Here is a 22,688-nt window from a genome sequence, read left to right as displayed (position 1 = left end):
GAGAGTAAGAGTTAAGACCTTAACCAGTAGGCCAGAGTAAGAGTTAAGACCTTATCCATTAGGCCAGAGTACGAGCCTAAGACCTTAGCTATTAGGCCAGAGTACGAGTCTAAGACCTTAGCTATTAGGCCAGAGTAAGAGTTAAGAGCTTAACCAGTAGGCCAGAGTACGAGTCTAAGACCTTAGCTATTAGGCCAGAGTAAGAGTTAAGACCTTAGCTATTAGGCCAGAGTACGAGTCTAAGACCTTAGCTATTAGGCCAGAGTAAGAGTTAAGACCTTAACCAGTAGGCCAGAGTAAGAGTTAAGACCTTAGCTATTAGGCCAGAGTAAGAGTTAAGACCTTAGCTATTAGGCCTCACTAAGAGTTAAGACCTTAACCAGTAGGCCAGAGTAAGAGTTAAGACCTTAACCATTAGGCCAGAGTACGAGTCTAAGACCATAGCTATTAGGCCAGAGTAAGAGTTAAGACCTTAACCAGTAGGCCAGAGTAAGAGTTAAGACCTTAACGATTAGGCCAGAGTACGAGTCTAAGACCTTAGCTATTAGGCCAGAGTAAGAGTTAAGACCTTAACCAGTAGGCCAGAGTAAGAGATAAGACCTTAACCGGTAGGCCAGAGTACGAGTCTAAGATCTTAGCTATTAGGCCAGAGTAAGAGTTAAGACCTTAACCATTAGGCCAGAGTACGAGTCTAAGACCTTAGCTATTAGGCCAGAGTAAGAGTTAAGACCTTAACCAGTAGGCCAGAGTAAGAGTTAAGACCTTAACCATTAGGCCAGAGTACGAGTCTAAGATCTTAGCTATTAGGCCAGAGTAAGAGTTAAGACCTTAACCATTAGGCCAGAGTACGAGTCTAAGACCTTAGCTATTAGGCCAGAGTATGAGTCTAAGACCTTAACCAGTAGGCCAGAGTAAGAGTTAAGACCTTAACCATTAGGCCAGAGTACGAGTCTAGGACCATAGCTATTAGGCCAGAGTAAGAGTTAAAACCTTAGCAATTAGGCCAGCATAAGAGCTAAGACCTTATCCAGTAGGCCAGAGTAAGAGTTAAGACCTTACCCAGTAGGCCAGAGTACGAGACTAAGACCTTAGCTATTAGACCAGAGTAAGAGTTAAGACCATAACCAGTAGGCCAGAGTAAGCGTTAAGACCTTAACCAGTAGGCCAGAGCACGAGTCTAAGACCTTAGCTATTAGTCCAGAGTAAGAGTTAAGACCTTAGCTATTAGGCCAGAGTACGAGTCTAAGACCTTAGCTATTAGGCCATAGTAAGAGTTAAGACCTTAACCAGTAGGCCAGAGTTAGAGTTAAGACCTTAACCAGTAGGCCAGATTAAGAGTTAAGACCTTAGCTATTAGGCCAGAGTAAGAGTTAAGACCTTAACCATTAGGCCAGAGTACAAGTCTAAGACCTTAGCTATTAGGCCAAGGTAAGAGTTAAGACCTTAACCAGTAGGCCAGAGTAAGAGTTAAGACCTTAACCAGTAGGCCAGAGTTCGAGTCTAAGACGTTAGCTATTAGGCCAGAGTAAGAGTTAAGACCTTAGCTATTAGGCCAGAGTACGAGTCTAAGACCTTACCTATTAGGCCATAGTAAGAGTTAAGACCCTAACCAGTTGGCCAGAGTAAAAGTTAAGACCTTAACCAGTAGGCCAGAGTAAGAGTTAAGACCTTAGCTATTAGGCCAGAGTAAGAGTTAAGACCTTAACCATTAGGCCAGGGTACGAGTCTAAGACCTTAGGTATTACGCCAGAGTAAGAGTTAAGACCTTAACCATTAGGCCAGAGTACGAGTCTAAGACCTTAGCTATTAGGCCAGAGTACGAGTCTAAGACCTTAGCTATTAGGCCAGAGTAAGCGTTAAGACCTTAACCATTAGGCCAGAGTACGAGTTAAGACCTTAACCAGTAGGCCAGAGTACGAGGCTAAGACCTTAGCTATTAGGCCAGAGTAAGAGTTAAGACCTTAGCTATTAGGCCAGAGTAAAGGTTAAGACCTTAACCATTAGGCCAGTGCATGAGTCTAAGGCCTTAGCTATTAGGCCAGAGTAAGAGTTAAGACCTTAACCATTAGGCCAGAGTACGAGTCTAAGACCTTAGCTATTAGGCCAGAGTACGAGTCTAAGACCTTAACCATTAGGCCAGAGTACGAGTCTAAGACCTTAGCTATTAGGCCAGAGTACGAGTCTAAGTCCTTAGCTATTAGGCCAGAGTAAGAGTTAAGACCCTAGCTATTAGGCCAGAGTAAGAGTTAAGACCTTAACCATTAGGCCAGAGTACGAGTCTAAGACCTTAGCTGTTATGCCAGAGTAAGGGTAAAGACCTTAACCAGTAGGCCAGAGTAAGAGTTAATACCTTAACCATTAGGTCAGAGTATGAGTCTAAGACCTTAGCTATTAGGCCAGAGTAAGAGTTAAGAACTTAGCTATTAGGCCAGAGTAAGAGTTAAGACCGTAACCAGTAGGCCAGAGTACGAGTCTAAGACCTTAGCTATTAGGCCAGAGTAAGAGTTAAGACCTTAACCAGTAGGCCAGAGTAAGAGTTAAGACCTTAACCTGTAGGCCAGAGTACAAGTCTAAGACCTTAGCTATTAGGCCAGAGTACGAGTCTAAGACCTTAGCTATTAGGCCATAGTAAGAGTTAAGACCTTAACCAGTAGGCCAGAGTAAGAGTTAAGACCTTAGCTATTAGGCCAGAGTAAGAGTTAGGACCTTAGCTATTAGGCCAGAGTAAGAGTTAAGACCTTAACCATTAGGCCAGAGTATGAGTCTAAGACCTTAGCTATTAGGCCAGAGTAAAAGTTAAGACCTTAACCAGTAGGCCAGAGTAAGAGTTAAGACCTCAGCTATTAGGCCAGAGTAAGAGTTAAGACCTTAACCAGTAGGCCAGAGTAAGAGTTAAGACCTTAACCATTAGGCCAGAGTACGAGTCTAAGACCTTAGCTATTAGGCCAGAGTAAGAGTTAAGACCTTAACCAGAAGGCCCAAGTAAGAGTTAAGACCTTAACCTGCAGGCCAGAGTAAGAGTTAAGACCTTAACCATTAGGCCAGGGTACGAGTCTAAGACCTTAGCTATTAGGCCAGAGTAAGAGTTAAAACCTTAGCTATTAGGCCACAGTAAGAGTTAAGACCTTAGCTATTAGGCCAGAGTAAGAGTTAAGACCTTAACCATTAGGCCAGAGTACGAAGCTAAAACCTTAGCTATTAGGCCAGAGTAGGAGTTAAGACCTTAGCTATTAGGCCAGAGTAAGCGTTAAGACCTTAGCTATTAGGCCAGAGTAAGAGTTAAGACCTTAACCAGTAGGCCAGAGTAAGAGTTAAGACCTTCACCATTAGGCCAGAGTATGGGTCTAAGACCTTAGCTATTAGGCCAGAGTAAGAGTTAAGACCTTATCCAGTAGGCCAAAGTAAGAGTTAAGACCTTAACCAGTAGGCCAGAGTATGAGTCTAAGACCTTAGCTATTTGGCCAGAGTAAGAGTTAAGACTTTAACCATTAGGCCAGAGTACGAGTCTAAGACCTTAGATATTAGGAGAGAGTAAGAGTTAAGACCTTAACCAGTAGGCCAGAGTAAGAGTTAAGACCTTATCCATTAGGCCAGAGTACGAGCCTAAGACCTTAGCTATTAGGCCAGAGTACAAGTCTAAGACCTTAGCTATTAGGCCAGAGTAAGAGTTAAGAGCTTAACCAGTAGGCCAGAGTACGAGTCTAAGACCTTAACCAGTAGGCCAGAGTACGAAGCTAAGACCTTAGCTATTAGGCCAGAGTAGGAGTTAAGACCTTAGCTATTAGGCCAGAGTAAAAGTTAAGACCTTAACCATTAAGCCAGAGTACGAGTCTAAGACCTTAGCTATTAGGCCAGAGTAAGAGTTAAGACCTTAACCATTAGGCCAGAGTACGAGTCTAGGACCTTAGCTATTAGGCCAGAGTACGAGTCTAAGACCTTAGCTATTAGGCCACAGTAAGAGTTAAGACCTTAGCTATTAGGCCAGAGTAAGAGTTAAGACCTTAACCATTACGCCAGAGTACGAGTCTAAGACCTTAGCTATTAGGCCAGAGTAAGTGTTAAGACCTTAGCTATTAGGCCAGAGTAAGAGTTAAGACCTTAACCAGTAGGCCAGAGTAAGAGTTAAGACCTTAACCATTAGGCCAGAGTACGAGTCTAAGACCTTAGCTATTAGGCCAGAGTACGAGTCTAAGACCTTAACCAGTAGGCCAGAGTAAGAGTTAAGACCTTAAGCATTAGGCCAGAGTACGAGTCTAAGATCTTAGCTATTAGGCCAGAGTAAGAGTTAAGACCTTAGCTATTAGGCCAGATTACGAGTCTAAGACCTTTGCTATTAGGCCAGAGTAAGTGTTAATACCTTAGCTATTAGGCCAGAGTAAGAGTTAAGACCTTAACCAGTAGGCCAGAGTAAGAGTTAAAGACCTTAACCAGTAGGCCAGAGTAAGAGTTAAGACCTTACCCATTAGGCCAGAGTACGAGTCTAAGACCTTAGCTATTAGGCCAGAGTAAGAGTTAAGACCTTAACTATTAGGCCAGAGTAAGAGTTAAGACCTTAGCTATTAGGCCAGAGTACGAGTCTAAGACCTTAGCTATTAGGCTAGAGTAAGAGTTAAGACCTTAACCAGTAGGCCAGAGTAAGAGTTAAGACCTTAACTATTAGGCCAGAGTACGAGTCTAAGACCTTAGCTATTAGGCCAGAGTACGAGTCTAAGACCTTTGCTATTAGGCCAGAGTAAGAGTTAAGACCTTAGCTATTAGGCCTCACTAAGAGTTAAGACCTTAACCAGTAGGCCAGAGTAAGAGTTAAGACCTTAACCATTAGGCCAGAGTACGAGTCTAAGACCGTAGCTATTAGGCCAGAGTAAGAGTTAAGACCTTAACCAGTAGGCCAGAGTTCGAGTCTGAGATGTTAGCTATTAGGCCAGAGTAAGAGTTAAGACCTTAGCTATTAGGCCAGAGTAGGAGTCTAAGACCTTAGCTATTAGGCCATAGTAAGAGTTAAGACCTTAACCAGTAGGCCAGAGTAAGAGTTAAGACCTTAACCAGTAGGCCAGAGTAGGAGTTAAGACCTTAGCTATTAGTCCAGAGTAAGCGTTAAGACTTTAACCATTAGGCCAGAGTACGAGTCTAAGACCTTAGCTATTAGGCCAGAGTACGAGTCTAAGACCTTAGCAATTAGGCCAGAGTAAGAGTTAAGACCTTAACGAGTAGGCCAGAGTAAGAGTTAAGACCTTAACCAGTAGGCCAGAATACGAGGCTAAGAACTTAGCTATTAAGGCCAGAGTAAGAGTTAAGACCTTAGCTATTAGGCCAGAGTAAAAGTTAAGACCTTAACCATTAGGCCACAGTACGAGTCTAAGACCTTAGCTATTAGACCAGAGTAAGAGTTAAGACCTTAACCATCAGGCCAGAGTACGAGTCTAAGACCTTAGCTATTAGGCCAGAGTAAGCGTTAAGACCTTAACCATTAGGCCAGAGTACGAGTTAAGACCTTAAACAGTAGGCCAGAGTACGAGGCTAAGACCTTAGCTATTAGGCCAGAGTAAGAGTTAAGACCTTAGCTCTTAGGCCAGAGTAAAAGTTAAGACCTTAACCATTAGGCCAGAGCACGAGTCTAAGACCTTAGCTATTAGGCCAGAGTAAGAGTTAAGACCTTAACCATTAGGCCAGAGTATGAGTCTAAGACCTTAGCTATTAGGCCAGAGTATGAATCTAAGACCTTAACCATTAGGCCAGAGTAGGAGTCTAATACCTTAGCTATTAGGCCAGAGTACGAGTCTAAGACCTTAGCTATTAGGCCAGAGTAAGAGTTAAGACCTTAGCTATTAGGCCAGAGTAAGAGTTAAGACCTTAACCATTAGGCCAGAGTACGAGTCTAAGACCTTAGATATTATGCCAGAGTAAGGGTAAAGACATTAACCAGTAGGTCAGAGTAAGAGTTAATACCTTAACCATTAGGTCAGAGTACGAGTCTGAGACCTTAGCTATTAGGCCAGAGTAAGAGTTAAGACCTTAGCTATTAGGCCAGAGTAAGAGTTAAGACCTTAACCTGTAGGCCAGAGTACGAGTCTAAGACCTTAGCTATTAGGCCAGAGTATGAGTCTAAGACCTTAGTTATTAGGCCAGAGTAAAAGTTAAGACCTTAACCAGTAGGCCAGAGTAAGAGTTAAGAGCTCAGCTATTAGGCCAGAGTAAGAGTTAAGACCTTAACCAGTAGGCCAGAGTAAGAGTTAAGACCTTAACCATTAGGCCAGAGTACGAGTCTAAGACCTTAGCTATTAGGCCAGAGTAAGAGTAAAGACCTTAACCAGAAGGCCCGAGTAAGAGTTAAGACCTTAACCTGCAGGCCAGAGTACGAGTCTAAGACCTTAGCTATAAGGCCAGAGTACGGGTCTAAGACCTTAGCTGTTAGGCCAGAGTAAGAGTTAAGACCCTAACCAGTAGGCCAGAGTCAGAGTTAAGAACTTAGCTATTAGGCTAGAGTAAGAGTTAAGACCTTAACCATTAGGCCAGAGTACGAGTCTAAGACCTTACCTATTAGGCCAGAATACGAGTCTAATACCTTAGCTATTAGACCAGAGTAAGAGTTAAGACCTTAACCATTAGGCCAGAGTACGAGTTAAGACCTTAACCAGTAGGCCAGAGTACGAAGCTAAGACCTTAGCTATTAGGCCAGAGTAAGTGTTAAGACCTTGGCTATTAGGCCAGAGTAAGAGTTAAGACCTTAACCAGTAGGCCAGAGTAAGAGTTAAGACCTTAACCAGTAGGCCAGAGTAAGAAATAAGACCTTAACCATTAGGCCAGAGTACGAGTCTAAGACCTTAGCTATTAGGCCAGAGTACGAGTCTAAGACCGTAACCAGTAGGCCAGAGTAAGAGTTAAGACCTTAACCATTAGGCCAGAGTACGAGTCTAAGATCTTAGCTATTAGGCCAGAGTAAGAGTTAAGACCTTAGCTATTAGGCCAGATTACGAGTCTAAGACCTTTGCTATTAGGCCAGAGTAAGAGTTAAGACCTTAGCTATTAGGCCAGAGTAAGAGTTAAGACCTTAACCAGTAGGCCAGAGTAAGAGTTAAAGACCTTAACCAGTAGGCCAGAGTAAGAGTTAAGACCTTACCCATTAGGCCAGAGTACGAGTCTAAGACCTTAGCTATTAGGCCAGAGTAATAGTTAAGACCTTAGCTATTAGGCTAGAGTAAGCGTTAAGACCTTAGCTATTAGGCCAGAGTAAGAGTTAAGACCTTAACCAGTAGGCCAGAGTACGAAGCTAAGACCTTAGCTATTAGGCCAGAGTAGGAGTTAAGACCTTAGCTATTAGGCCAGAGTAAGAGTTAAGACCTTAACCAGAAGGCCCAAGTAAGAGTTAAGACCTTAACCTGCAGGCCAGAGTAAGAGTTTAGACCTTAACCATTAGGCCAGGGTACGAGTCTAAGACCTTAGCTATTAGGCCAGAGTAAGAGTTAAAACCTTAGCTATTAGGCCAGAGTAAAAGTTAAGACCTTAACCATTAGGCCACAGTACGAGTCTAAGACCTTAGCTATTAGGCCAGAGTAAGAGTTAAGACCTTAACCATTAGGAGAGAGTACGAGTCTAAGACCTTAACTATTAGGCCAGAGTACGAGTCTAAGACCTTAGCTATTAGAGCAGAGTAAGCGTTAAGATCTTAACCATTAGGCCAGAGTACGAGTTAAGACCTTAACCAGTAGGCCAGAGTACGAAGCTAAGACCTTAGCTATTAGGCCAGAGTAGGAGTTAAGACCTTAGCTATTAGGCCAGAGTAAAAGTTAAGACCTTAACCATTAAGCCAGAGTACGAGTCTAAGACCTTAGCTATTAGGCCAGAGTAAGAGTTAAGACCTTAACCATTAGGCCAGAGTACGAGTCTAGGACCTTAGCTATTAGGCCAGAGTACGAGTCTAAGACCTTAGCTATTAGGCCACAGTAAGAGTTAAGACCTTAGCTATTAGGCCAGAGTAAGAGTTAAGACCTTAACCATTACGCCAGAGTACGAGTCTAAGACCTTAGCTATTAGGCCAGAGTAAGTGTTAAGACCTTAGCTATTAGGCCAGAGTAAGAGTTAAGACCTTAACCAGTAGGCCAGAGTAAGAGTTAAGACCTTAACCATTAGGCCAGAGTACGAGTCTAAGACCTTAGCTATTAGGCCAGAGTACGAGTCTAAGACCTTAACCAGTAGGCCAGAGTAAGAGTTAAGACCTTAAGCATTAGGCCAGAGTACGAGTCTAAGATCTTAGCTATTAGGCCAGAGTAAGAGTTAAGACCTTAGCTATTAGGCCAGATTACGAGTCTAAGACCTTTGCTATTAGGCCAGAGTAAGTGTTAAGACCTTAGCTATTAGGCCAGAGTAAGAGTTAAGACCTTAACCAGTAGGCCAGAGTAAGAGTTAAAGACCTTAACCAGTAGGCCAGAGTAAGAGTTAAGACCTTACCCATTAGGCCAGAGTACAAGTCTAAGACCTTAGCTATTAGGCCAGAGTAAGAGTTAAGACCTTAACTATTAGGCCAGAGTAAGAGTTAAGACCTTAGCTATTAGGCCAGAGTACGAGTCTAAGACCTTAGCTATTAGGCTAGAGTAAGAGTTAAGACCTTAACCAGTAGGCCAGAGTAAGAGTTAAGACCTTAGCTATTATGCCAGAGTAAGAGTTAGGACCTTAACTATTAGGCCAGAGTACGAGTCTAAGACCTTAGCTATTAGGCCAGAGTACGAGTCTAAGACCTTTGCTATTAGGCCAGAGTAAGAGTTAAGACCTTAGCTATTAGGCCTCACTAAGAGTTAAGACCTTAACCAGTAGGCCAGAGTAAGAGTTAAGACCTTAACCATTAGGCCAGAGTACGAGTCTAAGACCGTAGCTATTAGGCCAGAGTAAGAGTTAAGACCTTAACCAGTAGGCCAGAGTTCGAGTCTGAGATGTTAGCTATTAGGCCAGAGTAAGAGTTAAGACCTTAGCTATTAGGCCAGAGTAGGAGTCTAAGACCTTAGCTATTAGGCCATAGTAAGAGTTAAGACCTTAACCAGTAGGCCAGAGTAAGAGTTAAGACCTTAACCAGTAGGCCAGAGTAGGAGTTAAGACCTTAGCTATTAGTCCAGAGTAAGCGTTAAGACTTTAACCATTAGGCCAGAGTACGAGTCTAAGACCTTAGCTATTAGGCCAGAGTACGAGTCTAAGACCTTAGCAATTAGGCCAGAGTAAGAGTTAAGACCTTAACGAGTAGGCCAGAGTAAGAGTTAAGACCTTAACCAGTAGGCCAGAGTACGAGGCTAAGAACTTAGCTATTAAGGCCAGAGTAAGAGTTAAGACCTTAGCTATTAGGCCAGAGTAAAAGTTAAGACCTTAACCATTAGGCCACAGTACGAGTCTAAGACCTTAGCTATTAGACCAGAGTAAGAGTTAAGACCTTAACCATCAGGCCAGAGTACGAGTCTAAGACCTTAGCTATTAGGCCAGAGTAAGCGTTAAGACCTTAACCATTAGGCCAGAGTACGAGTTAAGACCTTAAACAGTAGGCCAGAGTACGAGGCTAAGACCTTAGCTATTAGGCCAGAGTAAGAGTTAAGACCTTAGCTCTTAGGCCAGAGTAAAAGTTAAGACCTTAACCATTAGGCCAGAGCACGAGTCTAAGACCTTAGCTATTAGGCCAGAGTAAGAGTTAAGACCTTAACCATTAGGCCAGAGTATGAGTCTAAGACCTTAGCTATTAGGCCAGAGTATGAATCTAAGACCTTAACCATTAGGCCAGAGTAGGAGTCTAATACCTTAGCTATTAGGCCAGAGTACGAGTCTAAGACCTTATAGCTATTAGGCCAGAGTAAGAGTTAAGACCTTAGCTATTAGGCCAGAGTAAGAGTTAAGACCTTAACCATTAGGCCAGAGTACGAGTCTAAGACCTTAGATATTATGCCAGAGTAAGGGTAAAGACATTAACCAGTAGGTCAGAGTAAGAGTTAATACCTTAACCATTAGGTCAGAGTACGAGTCTGAGACCTTAGCTATTAGGCCAGAGTAAGAGTTAAGACCTTAGCTATTAGGCCAGAGTAAGAGTTAAGACCTTAACCTGTAGGCCAGAGTACGAGTCTAAGACCTTAGCTATTAGGCCAGAGTATGAGTCTAAGACCTTAGTTATTAGGCCAGAGTAAAAGTTAAGACCTTAACCAGTAGGCCAGAGTAAGAGTTAAGAGCTCAGCTATTAGGCCAGAGTAAGAGTTAAGACCTTAACCAGTAGGCCAGAGTAAGAGTTAAGACCTTAACCATTAGGCCAGAGTACGAGTCTAAGACCTTAGCTATTAGGCCAGAGTAAGAGTAAAGACCTTAACCAGAAGGCCCGAGTAAGAGTTAAGACCTTAACCTGCAGGCCAGAGTACGAGTCTAAGACCTTAGCTATTAGGCCAGAGTACGGGTCTAAGACCTTAGCTGTTAGGCCAGAGTAAGAGTTAAGACCCTAACCAGTAGGCCAGAGTCAGAGTTAAGAACTTAGCTATTAGGCTAGAGTAAGAGTTAAGACCTTAACCATTAGGCCAGAGTACGAGTCTAAGACCTTACCTATTAGGCCAGAATACGAGTCTAATACCTTAGCTATTAGACCAGAGTAAGAGTTAAGACCTTAACCATTAGGCCAGAGTACGAGTTAAGACCTTAACCAGTAGGCCAGAGTACGAAGCTAAGACCTTAGCTATTAGGCCAGAGTAAGTGTTAAGACCTTGGCTATTAGGCCAGAGTAAGAGTTAAGACCTTAACCAGTAGGCCAGAGTAAGAGTTAAGACCTTAACCAGTAGGCCAGAGTAAGAAATAAGACCTTAACCATTAGGCCAGAGTACGAGTCTAAGACCTTAGCTATTAGGCCAGGGTACGAGTCTAAGACCGTAACCAGTAGGCCAGAGTAAGAGTTAAGACCTTAACCATTAGGCCAGAGTACGAGTCTAAGATCTTAGCTATTAGGCCAGAGTAAGAGTTAAGACCTTAGCTATTAGGCCAGATTACGAGTCTAAGACCTTTGCTATTAGGCCAGAGTAAGAGTTAAGACCTTAGCTATTAGGCCAGAGTAAGAGTTAAGACCTTAACCAGTAGGCCAGAGTAAGAGTTAAAGACCTTAACCAGTAGGCCAGAGTAAGAGTTAAGACCTTACCCATTAGGCCAGAGTACGAGTCTAAGACCTTAGCTATTAGGCCAGAGTAATAGTTAAGACCTTAGCTATTAGGCTAGAGTAAGCGTTAAGACCTTAGCTATTAGGCCAGAGTAAGAGTTAAGACCTTAACCAGTAGGCCAGAGTAAGAGTTAAGACCTTAACCATTAGGCCAGAGTATGAGTCTAAGACCTTAGCTATTAGGCCAGAGTAAGAGTTAAAACCTTATCCAGTAGGCCAAAGTAAGAGTTAAGACCTTAACCAGTAGGCCAGAGTATGAGTCTAAGACCTTAGCTATTAGGCCAGAGTAAGAGTTAAGACCTTAACCATTAGGCCAGAGTACGAGTCTAAGACCTTAGATATTAGGCCAGAGTAAGAGTTAAGACCTTAGCTATTAGGCCAGAGTAAGAGTTAAGACCTTAACCATTAGGCCAGAGTACGAGTCTAAGACCTTAGATATTATGCCAGAGTAAGGGTAAAGACATTAACCAGTAGGTCAGAGTAAGAGTTAATACCTTAACCATTAGGTCAGAGTACGAGTCTGAGACCTTAGCTATTAGGCCGAAGTAAGAGTTAAGACCTTAGCTATTAGGCCAGAGTAAGAGTTAAGACCTTAACCTGTAGGCCAGAGTACGAGTCTAAGACCTTAGCTATTAGGCCAGAGTACGAGTCTAAGACCTTAGCTATTAGGCCAGAGTAAGAGTTAAGACCTTAACCAGTAGGCCAGAGTAAGAGGTAAGACCTTAACCTGTAGGCCAGAGTACAAGTCTAAGACCTTAGCTATTAGGCCAGAGTACGAGTCTAAGACCTTAGCTATTAGGCCAGAGTACGAGTCTAAGACCTTAGCTATTAGGCCAGAGTAAGAGTTAAGACCTTAACCAGTAGGCCAGAGTAAGAGGTAAGACCTTAACCTGTAGGCCAGAGTACAAGTCTAAGACCTTAGCTATTAGGCCAGAGTACGAGTCTAAGAACTTAGCTATTAGGCCAGAGTAAGAGTTAAGACCTTAACCAGTAGGCCAGAGTAAGAGTTAAGACCTTAGCTATTAGGTCAGAGTAAGAGTTAGGACCTTAGCTATTAGGCCAGAGTAAGAGTTAAGACCTTAACCATTAGGCCAGAGTATGAGTCTAAGACCTTAGTTATTAGGCCAGAGTAAAAGTTAAGACCTTAACCAGTAGGCCAGAGTAAGAGTTAAGAGCTCAGCTATTAGGCCAGAGTAAGAGTTAAGACCTTAACCAGTAGGCCAGAGTAAGAGTTAAGACCTTAACCATTAGGCCAGAGTACGAGTCTAAGACCTTAGCTATTAGGCCAGAGTAAGAGTTAAGACCTTAACCAGAAGGCCCGAGTAAGAGTTAAGACCTTAACCTGCAGGCCAGAGTACGAGTCTAAGACCTTAGCTATTAGGCCAGAGTACGGGTCTAAGACCTTAGCTGTTAGGCCAGAGTAAGAGTTAAGACCCTAACCAGTAGGCCAGAGTCAGAGTTAAGAACTTAGCTATTAGGCTAGAGTAAGAGTTAAGACCTTAACCATTAGGCCAGAGTGCGAGTCTAAGACCTTACCTATTAGGCCAGAATACAAGTCTAATACCTTAGCTATTAGACCAGAGTAAGTGTTAAGACCTTGGCTATTAGGCCAGAGTAAGAGTTAAGACCTTAACCAGTAGGCCAGAGTAAGAGTTAAGACCTTAACCAGTAGGCCAGAGTAAGAAATAAGACCTTAACCATTAGGCCAGAGTACGAGTCTAAGACCTTAGCTATTAGGCCAGAGTACGAGTCTAAGACCTTAACCAGTAGGCCAGAGTAAGAGTTAAGACCTTAACCATTAGGCCAGAGTACGAGTCTAAGATCTTAGCTATTAGGCCAGAGTAAGAGTTAAGACCTTAGCTATTAGGCCAGATTACGAGTCTAAGACCTTTGCTATTAGGCCAGAGTAAGAGTTAAGACCTTAGCTATTAGGCCAGAGTAAGAGTTAAGACCTTAACCAGTAGGCCAGAGTAAGAGTTAAAGACCTTAACCACTAGGCCAGAGTAAGAGTTAAGACCTTACCCATTAGGCCAGAGTACGAGTCTAAGACCTTAGCTATTAGGCCAGAGTAAGAGTTAAGACCTTAGCTATTAGGCTAGAGTAAGCGTTAAGACCTTAGCTATTAGGCCAGAGTAAGAGTTAAGACCTTAACCAGTAGGCCAGAGTAAGAGTTAAGACCTTAACCATTAGGCCAGAGTATGAGTCTAAGACCTTAGCTATTAGGCCAGAGTAAGAGTTAAAACCTTATCCAGTAGGCCAAAGTAAGAGTTAAGACCTTAACCAGTAGGCCAGAGTATGAGTCTAAGACCTTAGCTATTAGGCCAGAGTAAGAGTTAAGACCTTAACCATTAGGCCAGAGTACGAGTCTAAGACCTTAGATATTAGGCCAGAGTAAGAGTTAAGACCTTAGCTATTAGGCCAGAGTAAGAGTTAAGACCTTAACCATTAGGCCAGAGTATGAGTCTAAGACCTTAGATATTATGCCAGAGTAAGGGTAAAGACATTAACCAGTAGGTCAGAGTAAGAGTTAATACCTTAACCATTAGGTCAGAGTACGAGTCTGAGACCTTAGCTATTAGGCCAGAGTAAGAGTTAAGACCTTAGCTATTAGGCCAGAGTAAGAGTTAAGACCTTAACCTGTAGGCCAGAGTACGAGTCTAAGACCTTAGCTATTAGGCCAGAGTACGAGTCTAAGACCTTAGCTATTAGGCCAGAGTAAGAGTTAAGACCTTAACCAGTAGGCCAGAGTAAGAGTTAAGACCTTAACCTGTAGGCCAGAGTACAAGTCTAAGACCTTAGCTATTAGGCCAGAGTACGAGTCTAAGAACTTAGCTATTAGGCCAGAGTAAGAGTTAAGACCTTAACCAGTAGGCCAGAGTAAGAGTTAAGACCTTAGCTATTAGGTCAGAGTAAGAGTTAGGACCTTAGCTATTAGGCCAGAGTAAGAGTTAAGACCTTAACCATTAGGCCAGAGTATGAGTCTAAGACCTTAGTTATTAGGCCAGAGTTAAAGTTAAGACCTTAACCAGTAGGCCAGAGTAAGAGTTAAGAGCTTAGCTATTAGGCCAGAGTAAGAGTTAAGACCTTAACCAGTAGGCCAGAGTAAGAGTTAAGACCTTAACCATTAGGCCAGAGTACGAGTCTAAGACCATAGCTATTAGGCCAGAGTAAGAGTTAAGACCTTAACCAGAAGGCCCGAGTAAGAGTTAAGACCTTAACCTGCAGGCCAGAGTACGAGTCTAAGACCTTAGCTATTAGGCCAGAGTACGGGTCTAAGACCTTAGCTGTTAGGCCAGAGTAAGAGTTAAGACCCTAACCAGTAGGCCAGAGTCAGAGTTAAGAACTTAGCTATTAGGCTAGAGTAAGAGTTAAGACCTTAACCATTAGGCCAGAGTACGAGTCTAAGACCTTACCTATTAGGCCAGAATACGAGTCTAATACCTTAGCTATTAGACCAGAGTAAGAGTTAAGACCTTAACCATTAGGCCAGAGTACGAGTTAAGACCTTAACCAGTAGGCCAGAGTACGAAGCTAAGACCTTAGCTATTAGGCCAGAGTAAGTGTTAAGACCTTGGCTATTAGGCCAGAGTAAGAGTTAAGACCTTAACCAGTAGGCCAGAGTAAGAGTTAAGACCTTAACCAGTAGGCCAGAGTAAGAAATAAGACCTTAACCATTAGGCCAGAGTACGAGTCTAAGACCTTAGCTATTAGGCCAGAGTACGAGTCTAAAACCTTAACCAGTAGGCCAGAGTAAGAGTTAAGACCTTAACCATTAGGCCAGAGTACGAGTCTAAGATCTTAGCTATTAGGCCAGAGTAAGAGTTAAGACCTTAGCTATTAGGCCAGATTACGAGTCTAAACGTTTGCTATTAGGCCAGAGTAAGAGTTAAGACCTTAGCTATTAGGCCAGAGTAAGAGTTAAGACCTTAACCAGTAGGCCAGAGTAAGAGTTAAAGACCTTAACCAGTAGGCCAGAGTAAGAGTTAAGACCTTAACCAGTAGGCCAGAGTAAGAGTTTAGACCTTACCCATTAGGCCAGAGTACGAGTCTAAGACCTTAGCTATTAGGCCAGAGTAAGAGTTAAGACCTTAGCTATTAGGCTAGAGTAAGCGTTAAGACCTTAGCTATTAGGCCAGAGTAAGAGTTAAGACCTTAACCAGTAGGCCAGAGTAAGAGTTAAGACCTTATCCATTAGGCCAGAGTATGAGTCTAAGACCTTAGCTATTAGGCCAGAGTAAGAGTTAAAACCTTATCCAGTAGGCCAAAGTAAGAGTTAAGACCTTAACCAGTAGGCCAGAGTATGAGTGTAAGACCTTAGCTATTAGGCCAGAGTAAGAGTTAAGACCTTAACCATTAGGCCAGAGTACGAGTCTAAGACCTTAGATATTAGGCCAGAGTAAGAGATAAGACCTTAACCAGTAGGCCAGAGTAAGAGTTAAGACCTTAACCATTAGGCCAGAGTACGAGCCTAAGACCTTATCTATTAGGCCAGAGTAAGAGTTAAGACCTTAGACATTAGGCCAGAGTAAGAGTTAAGACCTTAACCAGTAGGCCAGAGTACGAGTCTAAGACCTTAGCTATTAGGCCAGAGTAAGAGTTAAGAGCTTAGCTATTAGGCCAGAGTACGAGTCTAAGACCTTAGCTATTAGGCCAGAGTAAGAGTTAAGACCTTAACCAGTAGGCCAGAGTAAGAGTTAAGACCTTAGCTATTAGGCCAGAGTAAGAGTTAAGACCTTAGCTATTAGGCCTCACTAAGAGTTAAGACCTTAACCAGTAGGCCAGAGTAAGAGTTAAGACCTTAACCATTAGGCCAGAGTACGAGTCTAAGACCGTAGCTATTAGGCCAGAGTAAGAGTTAAGACCTTAACCAGTAGGCCAGAGTAAGAGTTAAGACATTAACCATTAGGCCAGAGTACGAGTCTAAGACCTTAGCTATTAGGCCAGAGTAGAGTTAAGACCTTAACCAGTAGGCCAGAGTAAGAGATAAGACCTAAACCAGTAGGCCAGAGTACGAGTCTAAGATCTTAGCTATTAGGCCAGAGTAAGAGTTAAGACCTTAACCATTAGGCCAGAGTACGAGTCTAAGACCTTAGCTATTAGGCCAGAGTAAGAGTTAAGACCTTAACCAGTAGGCCAGAGTAAGAGTTAAGACCTTAACCATTAGGCCAGAGTACGAGTCTAGGACCATAGCTATTAGGCCAGAGTAAGAGTTAAAACCTTAGCAATTAGGCCAGCGTAAGAGTTAAGACCTTTACCAGTAGGCTAGAGTAAGAGTTAAGACCTTAACCAGTAGGCCAGAGTACGAGACTAAGACCTTAGCTATTAGGCCAGAGTATGAGTCTAAGACCTTTGCTATTAGGCCAGAGTAAGAGTTAAGACCTTAGCTATTAGGCCTCACTAAGAGTTAAGACCTTAACCAGTAGGCCAGAGTAAGAGTTAAGACCTTAACCATTAGGCCAGAGTACGAGTCTAAGACCGTAGCTATTAGGCCAGAGTAAGAGTTAAGACCTTAACCAGTAGGCCAGAGTAAGAGTTAAGACCTTAACCATTAGGCCAGAGTATGAGTCTAAGACCTTAGCTATTAGGCCAGAGTAAGAGTTAAGACCTTAACCAGTAGGCCAGAGTAAGAGTTAAGACTTTAACCATTAGGCCAGAGTACGAGTCTAAGACCGTAGCTTTTAGGCCAGAGTAAGAGTAAAGACCTTAACCAGTAGGCCAGAGTAAGAGTTAAGACCTTAACTATTAGGCCAGAGTACAAGTCTAAGACCTTAGCTATTAGGCCAGTGTAAGAGTTAAGACCTTAGCTATTAGGCCAGAGTAAGCGTTAAGACCTTAGCTATTAGGCCAGAGTAAGAGTTAAGACCTTAACCATTAGGCCAGAGTACAAGTCTAAGACCTTAGCTATTAGGCCAAGGTAAGAGTTAAGACCTTAACCAGTAGGCCAGAGTAAGAGTTAAGACCTTAACCAGTAGGCCAGAGTTCGAGTCTAAGACGTTAGCTATTAGGCCAGAGTAAGAGTTAAGACCTTAGCTATTAGGCCAGAGTACGAGTCTAAGACCTTACCTATTAGGCCATAGTAAGAGTTAAGACCCTAACCAGTTGGCCAGAGTAAAAGTTAAGACCTTAACCAGTAGGCCAGAGTAAGAGTTAAGACCTTAGCTATTAGGCCAGAGTAAGAGTTAAGACCTTAACCATTAGGCCAGGGTACGAGTCTAAGACCTTAGGTATTACGCCAGAGTAAGAGTTAAGACCTTAACCATTAGGCCAGAGTACGAGTCTAAGACCTTAGCTATTAGGCCAGAGTACGAGTCTAAGACCTTAGCTATTAGGCCAGAGTAAGCGTTAAGACCTTAACCATTAGGCCAGAGTACGAGTTAAGACCTTAACCAGTAGGCCAGAGAACGAGGCTAAGACCTTAGCTATTAGGCCAGAGTAAGAGTTAAGACCTTAGCTATTAGGCCAGAGTAAAGGTTAAGACCTTAACCATTAGGCCAGAGCACGAGTCTAAGGCCTTAGCTATTAGGCCAGAGTAAGAGTTAAGACCTTAACCATTAGGCCAGAGTACGAGTCTAAGACCTTAGCTATTAGGCCAGAGTACGAGTCTAAGACCTTAACCATTAGGCCAGAGTACGAGTCTAAGACCTTAGCTATTAGGCCAGAGTACGAGTCTAAGTCCTTAGCTATTAGGCCAGAGTAAGAGTTAAGACCCTAGCTATTAGGCCAGAGTAAGAGTTAAGACCTTAACCATTAGGCCAGAGTACGAGTCTAAGACCTTAGCTGTTATGCCAGAGTAAGGGTAAAGACCTTAACCAGTAGGCCAGAGTAAGAGTTAATACCTTAACCATTAGGTCAGAGTATGAGTCTAAGACCTTAGCTATTAGGCCAGAGTAAGAGTTAAGAACTTAGCTATTAGGCCAGAGTAAGAGTTAAGACCGTAACCAGTAGGCCAGAGTACGAGTCTAAGACCTTAGCTATTAGGCCAGAGTAAGAGTTAAGACCTTAACCAGTAGGCCAGAGTAAGAGTTAAGACCTTAACCTGTAGGCCAGAGTACAAGTCTAAGACCTTAGCTATTAGGCCAGAGTACGAGTCTAAGACCTTAGCTATTAGGCCATAGTAAGAGTTAAGACCTTAACCAGTAGGCCAGAGTAAGAGTTAAGACCTTAGCTATTAGGCCAGAGTAAGAGTTAGGACCTTAGCTATTAGGCCAGAGTAAGAGTTAAGACCTTAACCATTAGGCCAGAGTATGAGTCTAAGACATTAGCTATTAGGCCAGAGTAAAAGTTAAGACCTTAACCAGTAGGCCAGAGTAAGAGTTAAGACCTCAGCTATTAGGCCAGAGTAAGAGTTAAGACCTTAACCAGTAGGCCAGAGTAAGAGTTAAGACCTTAACCATTAGGCCAGAGTACGAGTCTAAGACCTTAGCTATTAGGCCAGAGTAAGAGTTAAGACCTTAACCAGAAGGCCCAAGTAAGAGTTAAGACCTTAACCTGCAGGCCAGAGTAAGAGATAAGACCTTAACCATTAGGCCAGGGTACGAGTCTAAGACCTTAGCTATTAGGCCAGAGTAAGAGTTAAAACCTTAGCTATTAGGCCAGAGTAAAAGTTAAGACCTTAACCATTAGGCCACAGTACGAGTCTAAGACCTTAGCTATTAGGCCAGAGTAAGAGTTAAGACCTTAACCATTAGGAGAGAGTACGAGTCTAAGACCTTAACTATTAGGCCAGAGTACGAGTCTAAGACCTTAGCTATTAGAGCAGAGTAAGCGTTAAGATCTTAACCATTAGGCCAGAGTACGAGTTAAGACCTTAACCAGTAGGCCAGAGTACGAAGCTAAGACCTTAGCTATTAGTCCAGAGTAGGAGTTAAGACCTTAGCTATTAGGCCAGAGTAAAAGTTAAGACCTTAACCATTAAGCCAGAGTACGAGTCTAAGACCTTAGCTATTAGGCCAGAGTAAGAGTTAAGACCTTAACCATTAGGCCAGAGTACGAGTCTAGGACCTTAGCTATTAGGCCAGAGTACGAGTCTAAGACCTTAGCTATTAGGCCACAGTAAGAGTTAAGACCTTAGCTATTAGGCCAGAGTAAGAGTTAAGACCTTAACCATTACGCCAGAGTACGTGTCTAAGACCTTAGCTATTAGGCCAGAGTAAGTGTTAAGACCTTAGCTATTAGGCCAGAGTAAGAGTTAAGACCTTAACCAGTAGGCCAGAGTAAGAGTTAAGACCTTAACCATTAGGCCAGAGTACGAGTCTAAGACCTTAGCTATTAGGCCAGAGTACGAGTCTAAGACCTTAACCAGTAGGCCAGAGTAAGAGTTAAGACCTTAAGCATTAGGCCAGAGTACGAGTCTAAGATCTTAGCTATTAGGCCAGAGTAAGAGTTAAGACCTTAGCTATTAGGCCAGATTACGAGTCTAAGACCTTTGCTATTAGGCCAGAGTAAGTGTTAAGACCTTAGCTATTAGGCCAGAGTAAGAGTTAAGACCTTAACCAGTAGGCCAGAGTAAGAGTTAAAGACCTTAACCAGTAGGCCAGAGTAAGAGTTAAGACCTTACCCATTAGGCCAGAGTACGAGTCTAAGACCTTAGCTATTAGGCCAGAGTAAGAGTTAAGACCTTAACTATTAGGCCAGAGTAAGAGTTAAGACCTTAGCTATTAGGCCAGAGTACGAGTCTAAGACCTTAGCTATTAGGCTAGAGTAAGAGTTAAGACCTTAACCAGTAGGCCAGAGTAAGAGTTAAGACCTTAGCTATTATGCCAGAGTAAGAGTTAGGACCTTAACTATTAGGCCAGAGTACGAGTCTAAGACCTTAGCTATTAGGCCAGAGTACGAGTCTAAGACCTTTGCTATTAGGCCAGAGTAAGAGTTAAGACCTTAGCTATTAGGCCTCACTAAGAGTTAAGACCTTAACCAGTAGGCCAGAGTAAGAGTTAAGACCTTAACCAGTAGACCAGAGTAAGAGTTAAGACCTTACCCATTAGGCCAGAGTACGAGTCTAAGACCTTAGCTATTAGGCCAGAGTAAGAGTTAAGACCTTAACTATTAGGCCAGAGTAAGAGTTAAGACCTTAGCTATTAGGCTAGAGTAAGAGTTAAGACCTTAACCAGTAGGCCAGAGTAAGAGTTAAGACCTTAGCTATTATGCCAGAGTAAGAGTTAGGACCTTAACTATTAGGCCAGAGTACGAGTCTAAGACCTTAGCTATTAGGCCAGAGTACGAGTCTAAGACCTTTGCTATTAGGCCAGAGTAAGAGTTAAGACCTTAGCTATTAGGCCTCACTAAGAGTTAAGACCTTAACCAGTAGGCCAGAGTAAGAGTTAAGACCTTAACCATTAGGCCAGAGTACGAGTCTAAGACCGTAGCTATTAGGCCAGAGTAAGAGTTAAGACCTTAACCAGTAGGCCAGAGTTCGAGTCTGAGATGTTAGCTATTAGGCCAGAGTAAGAGTTAAGACCTTAGCTATTAGGCCAGAGTAGGAGTCTAAGACCTTAGCTATTAGGCCATAGTAAGAGTTAAGACCTTAACCAGTAGGCCAGAGTAAGAGTTAAGACCTTAACCAGTAGGCCAGAGTAGGAGTTAAGACCTTAGCTATTAGTCCAGAGTAAGCGTTAAGACTTTAACCATTAGGCCAGAGTACGAGTCTAAGACCTTAGCTATTAGGCCAGAGTACGAGTCTAAGACCTTAGCAATTAGGCCAGAGTAAGAGTTAAGACCTTAACCAGTAGGCCAGAGTAAGAGTTAAGACCTTAACCAGTAGGCCAGAGTACGAGGCTAAGAACTTAGCTATTAAGGCCAGAGTAAGAGTTAAGACCTTAGCTATTAGGCCAGATTAAAAGTTAAGACCTTAACCATTAGGCCACAGTACGAGTCTAAGACCTTAGCTATTAGACCAGAGTAAGAGTTAAGACCTTAACCATCAGGCCAGAGTACGAGTCTAAGACCTTAGCTATTAGGCCAGAGTAAGCGTTAAGACCTTAACCATTAGGCCAGAGTACGAGTTAAGACCTTAAACAGTAGGCCAGAGTACGAAGCTAAGACCTTAGCTATTAGGCCAGAGTAAGAGTTAAGACCTTAGCTCTTAGGCCAGAGTAAAAGTTAAGACCTTAACCATTAGGCCAGAGCACGAGTCTAAGACCTTAGCTATTAGGCCAGAGTAAGAGTTAAGACCTTAACCATTAGGCCAGAGTATGAGTCTAAGACCTTAGCTATTAGGCCAGAGTATGAATCTAAGACCTTAACCATTAGGCCAGAGTAGGAGTCTAATACCTTAGCTATTAGGCCAGAGTACGAGTCTAAGACCTTAGCTATTAGGCCAGAGTAAGAGTTAATACCTTAGCTATTAGGCCAGAGTAAGAGTTAAGACCTTAACCATTAGGCCAGAGTACGAGTCTAAGACCTTAGATATTATGCCAGAGTAAGGGTAAAGACATTAACCAGTAGGTCAGAGTAAGAGTTAATACCTTAACCATTAGGTCAGAGTACGAGTCTGAGACCTTAGCTATTAGGCCAGAGTAAGAGTTAAGACCTTAGCTATTAGGCCAGAGTAAGAGTTAAGACCTTAACCTGTAGGCCAGAGTACGAGTCTAAGACCTTAGCTATTAGGCCAGAGTATGAGTCTAAGACCTTAGTTATTAGGCCAGAGTAAAAGTTAAGACCTTAACCAGTAGGCCAGAGTAAGAGTTAAGAGCTCAGCTATTAGGCCAGAGTAAGAGTTAAGACCTTAACCAGTAGGCCAGAGTAAGAGTTAAGACCTTAACCATTAGGCCAGAGTACGAGTCTAAGACCTTAGCTATTAGGCCAGAGTAAGAGTAAAGACCTTAACCAGAAGGCCCGAGTAAGAGTTAAGACCTTAACCTGCAGGCCAGAGTACGAGTCTAAGACCTTAGCTATTAGGCCAGAGTACGGGTCTAAGACCTTAGCTGTTAGGCCAGAGTAAGAGTTAAGACCCTAACCAGTAGGCCAGAGTCAGAGTTAAGAACTTAGCTATTAGGCTAGAGTAAGAGTTAAGACCTTAACCATTAGGCCAGAGTACGAGTCTAAGACCTTACCTATTAGGCCAGAATACGAGTCTAATACCTTAGCTATTAGACCAGAGTAAGAGTTAAGACCTTAACCATTAGGCCAGAGTACGAGTTAAGACCTTAACCAGTAGGCCAGAGTACGAAGCTAAGACCTTAGCTATTAGGCCAGAGTAAGTGTTAAGACCTTGGCTATTAGGCCAGAGTAAGAGTTAAGACCTTAACCAGTAGGCCAGAGTAAGAGTTAAGACCTTAACCAGTAGGCCAGATTAAGAAATAAGACCTTAACCATTAGGCCAGAGTACGAGTCTAAGACCTTAGCTATTAGGCCAGAGTACGAGTCTAAGACCGTAACCAGTAGGCCAGAGTAAGAGTTAAGACCTTAACCATTAGGCCAGAGTACGAGTCTAAGATCTTAGCTATTAGGCCAGAGTAAGAGTTAAGACCTTAGCTATTAGGCCAGATTACGAGTCTAAGACCTTTGCTATTAGGCCAGAGTAAGAGTTAAGACC

This window comes from Triturus cristatus, chromosome 4_1 (assembly GCF_964204655.1).
Source record: "Triturus cristatus chromosome 4_1, aTriCri1.1, whole genome shotgun sequence".
NCBI lineage: Eukaryota > Metazoa > Chordata > Amphibia > Caudata > Salamandridae > Triturus > Triturus cristatus.
The sequence above is the reverse complement of the archived record's forward strand: the minus strand, read 5'-3'. Positions refer to the sequence as shown.